The following is a 6000-nucleotide window of genomic DNA, read 5'->3' on the forward strand; positions in this document are numbered from 1 at the left end:
ACTCTCCTACGAGTGGTGGTTCCATTGTTGAATTACTCTTAAAATCAACAAACCAAAACCTACAAAGATAAAAATAAAATCAACAAGTAAATAAAAAGATATATACAAAAATAATTTACTAAAAAAAAAGATAAACACAAATTATTTGAAACAATCCCCGACAACAGTGCCAATTTCTTGATAGGATTTTTACCATCTGTAAAAGTAGGAATAAAAACATTTAAAAATACTTGCAAGAGTACAAGGTTATCGTAGTACAACAACTCAAGTAAGGTCGCTTTCCACAGGGATTGAATGAATAATTTGTATTTATACAAATCCTTAGCTAATTATTTAGAACAAAGTTTCAAAGATGTCGATTTTGAAATTTAAAATAATAAAAACGAATTTAAATAAAAATAAGTAAATAATTGACAAAGTAAAGAAAGCAAAAGAAAACGGTTTTGGAAAACAATTTAAACACTGGGTTTTGTCGTCATCATTAACAATCCTATGCAATTTTACCAATTACGTACTTATGAATTTTCACATACATACTTTGAAGGTTAGGTTTTCTTAATACATATTTTCCTCCTGATGTTCAAGCGAAAACATATATCTAACATGCAACCCGTATGTGATGTTCAGATCAAATGTAAACATGCAAGACTCATTAAGATTTGTGAAAACCATTTGAAAAACCATGCAACTCTTAATAGCGTGATGATCGCCTTAAGTGAACTTACAATTACTAATCACAAGAAGCCCTCTTCAATTTCAGGGTGATGTTCCAACAGAAATTGCATCAAATTACTTGTCTAAAAACCCTAATGGTCTCGAATCACTAATACAATTACATAGTTTAATCGCAGTGATTAATAATTCAAAGCAAGCATGCATCCATTCATGAGAAAATTAATAAAATCACATATTCATGCTAAGGCTTAAGGCATCGCCCTAGCAAAAGAACTAGTTACGAACAATCATAATAAAACTAAAGAAAATATATTAACTAGGAAAATGTCTGAAGTTCTCCAAAATAATGCGTCTCCTTCTCAATGTTGCGTGCGCTCTTTCCCCCTTTCAATGTTGCATCCCCCCAAACCCTAATGGCTAAAAGCCTTACTTATACTTTTCCAAATTAAAACCCTTATTGAAAAGGTTTTCTAACAACTAGGAAATTAACTAACAAAAGGATAATTAGAAATTACATTCCTATTTTAACTAGGAAATCTGCCAAGTGGAGAAATAGCCACGTTTCTGAACCTTCAAGGCTACAAAACAGGCCGAAAATGACTCAAATTAAAGATTAGGATCTCCTCTTCAAGTTCCAAGAAGAGCCGAAATCTAAAATTCATCATCTTCCAGCCCAAAAGTCGCAAATAAGCTATGCAGCCCAATTTGCCAGCACTGCACGCCAGACATAAATTAATTCGCCATGATCAAATGCTTCGAGATAAAATTATGATATTTTAATACAACCTTCTTGACAGATTCACGAACCTGTTCCAATTAGAATCACTCAAAAATTCCACCGTTTGATTACTTTATATTCAAAATAAGTTCGTATGTCCTACATTAAAAACATATAGCAAAGCATCAAAATCTCACCAAAATAATAACCAAAATAAACAAAGAATATGGAATAATATATAGTATAAAATCGACTCATCACCTGACTCACCCAAATCAAACCCACATAAAAAGTTAACAGATCTAAACTAATGTGGAGCGAATTTTAAGTTTTATTGACACAACTTTCAAGTTTCAGGGGGCAATCTCGGATTTAAATCAAGTTCCAAGGGGCAAAGTGAAACAAATTTTGAATTTCAAGAAGTAAAGTGGTAACTTTTGAATTAGAGAGAGCAAAAGAAGATTAAAATCAAGTTCTAAGGGGCGTAGGAGGTAAAAAAAAAAAGATTTATGAATAGCAAAGCGCGCATAGTGATCTTGGAAAGTGAAGTACTCATTGTTATGGGAATGATGAATCCGAAAAAAAGGTTCCACAACAGGTAGAAGGCCGAAAACTCTATAGCTGAAATGCTGGTGTTGGGCGTAATGGCCATGATCATCATGCCATATAAGGTGTAATATAAGAAGGTCTACATGAAGAACAGATACCAAAAGAACTTGCTGAATGTCCGTTCAAATCCAATCATGGCATAAACTATAACCGCATAGATGATAATTTAGATCAGTGTATGGGAGCTCAATGACAACCTGCATTAACACAATGAAATTTGGTGAAAAATCAGTAAGAACTTTATCTGCAAGGTCTCAAACAGTCAAATTTACTCCCATATCTCATTAGAACATTTTATGTTAAATATTCAAATCCCAATCCGGGTTTTTTTTGGATCAAACATCCTCAACATTTTCAATCCACATATCCAAATAGAACCTGAAATCAAGTTAGTGGACAGATTTAGTAAATTGCAAGGACTAACGATCCAATTCGTGGTTAAACTAGAGAACGGAAGCAGCTATTATTCGTGTTCAGAGAAGAAAATGTAACTCAAGGTATAATTTAGAGACCATAGCTACAATTTAACCTAAATATATGATACTGAGATTTCACGAATGAATCCTGAAACTTTCGTAAAATGCATCATACATGTCCAAAGCATATGGAAAAGCGGAGTGCATTCCAGCAGCCCGCTCTCTATAAAAAACTTTCTCAATAGCCACAACTGGCTGAACTGATGCATCAAGTTCCACTTAGGGAACCTCAGAACACAGAACCCATTGCACTGAAAATTTCTTGTTGCTTTTTCCTGAATTAATTCCTGAAGTTTTAGCCAAAATCAAGGATCCGGCTGGAGATGAGGGGTCACAGTTTTACACATTCCGGTTCCATATTTTCCCATGAAGCTAGGTCAAACTATGTCATCATATGTTACATTATTTTTGACATTTAACTTATAGAGGCAAGACCCCGGAATACTAAACCAATTTGTATAGCCATCGTAGTTGTGTTAAAAAGTCTCACTGCGCTGTATGGCGGGTTTGTTGGAAATTCAAATAAAAACAGGCTGTAAAAGGTTGCTTCTAGCTGTTAGTTTCTTTACAGGTTGTATCCACACATGTTGCAACTACAAAGACTAAAGTTTCCTCCATGTGCTAGCTGAAATGGTGATGAAAGACAGCAAGTGTGCTGCCATGTGATGTGCTAGCAGGAAGACAGCAGTGTGCTGCTGTGTATTAGCCGAAAGAGTGTTGATTGCAAGCTGGAAAGATAGCTGCATATGTGTGCTAGACTGTCCAAAGTTCTTGCATGTGTTTTAAAGGGTGTAAAGATGTTAAACACCCCATTCATTGCATGTGTTGTTGCATTGTTTATCAATTTCTGTTTTGTATAAATAGGCCATCTTGCTAAGCTTTATAGCATCCCATCCAAATCCCATTTCCATTCTCATTTTCATCTTGTAAGCTTTAAGAGTTGTAAACTCTTCTAATATTTCAAAGTGTTTGTTATCACCAAGCTTGCTACTTCTTTCATATATCAAAGTCCAAGTGTTTTACCAAAGCTTGTTGCTTCCCTCCTTTCTCTATTTCTTTGTCCAATTTTATTGAGAGTGAAAGTGAGAGGTGTGATAGAGTTTGTAAACTTATCACCCATATATTTTGGTATTGAGTTAGTAAACTCTTGTGAATACCAACAATTGGTATCAGAGCCAGAATACCATTCTGGCAAGTGCAGTAGCTATGGCGTCCAATTTAGTGCAACTCCAAGTTCCCACATTGAAGAAAGAAAATTATGAAAGATGGTGCATCCAATTCAAAGCATTGTTTGGATCACAGGAGCTATGGGAAGTTGTCAGTAGTGCGTATGTTGTACCCACTGCCGAGCAAGAAGCCGTATATACTGCGGATCAAAGGAACACTCTCAAGGACTTACGAAAGAAGGACCAAAAGGCGCTGTATCTTCTATACCAGGGTTTGGAAGATTCAACGTTCGAGAAGGTTGCAGAAGCAACAACGAGCAAGCAAGTATGGGATACACTCAGTACAATCTACAAAGGAGTACATCGAGTCAAGAAAGTGAGGTTACAGTCACTTCGAGCAGATTTTGAAACTGCTCACATGAATGAAGGGGAGAGCATCTCCGACTATCACTCAAGGCTCATTGTGATAGTAAATCAGATGAGGAGAAATGGCGAGAGACTCGATGAAGTACGAGTTGTGGAGAAGATGCTCCGGTCACTCACATCTAAGTTTGAGCATGTGGTGACTGCCATTGAGGAATCCAAGGATTTGGAGATGATGAGCGCAGAGGAGCTACTAGGATCCCTCCTAGTTCACGAGCAACGCATTCAGAAGAATGCAAACCCCACAACGCTAGAGCAAGCTTTGGAGTCAAAGATGAATATTGACAAACCAAATGGAGGTCGTGGGCAGTGGAACTCACGTCGTGGGAGTTCATCTAACCGTAGCCGAGGACGAGCTCGAGGAAGAGGTCGAGGCTATGCACAAAATCGAGGTCAGTCTCAAGAGTGGAGATCTACTCGAGGAAAGGCGCATATCCAATGTCACAATTGCAAGCAATATGGACATTATGCCAATGAATGTTCACATAAAAATGGTGAGCATGTCAACATGGCAGAATCAAGTGGAAATACTGATGAAGAACTTACAGTCTTGCTAGCACACCATGATTCCAGTAGCCAACAAGATGTTTGGTATTTGGACTCTGGTGCAAGCAATCACATGTGTGGAAAAAAGGAGTTTTTTGCCGAACTAAAAGATGGGGCCTATGGATCTGTAAGTCTTGGTGACTCCTCAAAGTTGCCAGTTGAAGGCAAAAGGAAGATCAAGATTATCCAGAAGGATGGTAAAGAAGAATACATCTCCGATACCTACTACATACCAGGTATGAAGAGCAACATTCTAAGCATTGGTCAATTGCTCCAGAAAGGGTACATTATACATATGGAGAATATGTTTCTCACTCTCAGAAATGCAAGGAGAAAACTTATTGCACGTGTTCAAATGTCAAAGAACCGAATGTTCCCGTTGAAGTTGAACACAAAGATTGGGAGTTGCAACATCGATGTGATGGAAGATGAGTCATGGAAATGGCATCTTCGATTTGGCCATCTTCATTTCAATGGCCTAAAGTTGTTGTCAAGTGGAGGAATGGTTCGTGGTTTACCCCAGATTGAAGCCACACGCCAAGTATGTGAAGGTTGTGTGCTTGGCAAGCAAGCACGACTATCGTTCCCTGTTGGTGATACATGGAGAGCAAAGGCACCACTGCAGTTGGTGCACACAGATATATGTGGTCCATTGGATCCCATGTCTTATGGAGGTAATAGGTATTTTATTACCTTCATTGATGATTTCAGTAGAAAGACTTGGGTCTATTTTCTCAAGGAGAAGTCAGCTGCCCTAAAAATTTTCAAGGAGTTCAAGGCACTCACAGAGGCTGAAAGTAACCACAAGCTTGTGGCTGTGAGATCAGATAGAGGTGGAGAGTACACCTCCAATGCTTTCCAAGCATACTGCAAGGAGCAAGGAATTAGGCATCAACTTACTGCTGCCTATACCCCACAGCAAAATGGGATAGTCGAAAGAAAGAATCGAACCATCCTTGACATGACAAGGTCCATGCTTAAGGAGAAGAATTTGCCAAAAGAGTTATGGGCAGAAGCTGTAGTTTGTTCGATTTATTTGTTGAATCGATGTCCAACAAAGAGTGTCAAGAGGATGACACCACAAGAGGCTTGGAGTGGATACAAGCCGAATGTTACACACCTAAGAATTTTTGGATGTGTTGCATATGCTCAAGTTCCAGAAGCCAAGAGGAGGAAACTTGATGATAGAGGTGAGAAGTGTGTGTTTGTGGGCTATAGTGAAGAGTCCAAGGCATACAAGCTCTACAACCCACTAACTGGCAAACTAGTGGTTAGTAGAGATGTCATCTTCAGTGAGGAAGAGACATGGAAGTGGAACAACAAAGAAGTCAGTAAAGAGAAGATCGTCTCCACTGATTTTGAAGAACCAGAAGTTGTACCACCTATT

Source organism: Pyrus communis, chromosome 15 (genome assembly GCF_963583255.1).
Source record: "Pyrus communis chromosome 15, drPyrComm1.1, whole genome shotgun sequence".
NCBI lineage: Eukaryota > Viridiplantae > Streptophyta > Magnoliopsida > Rosales > Rosaceae > Pyrus > Pyrus communis.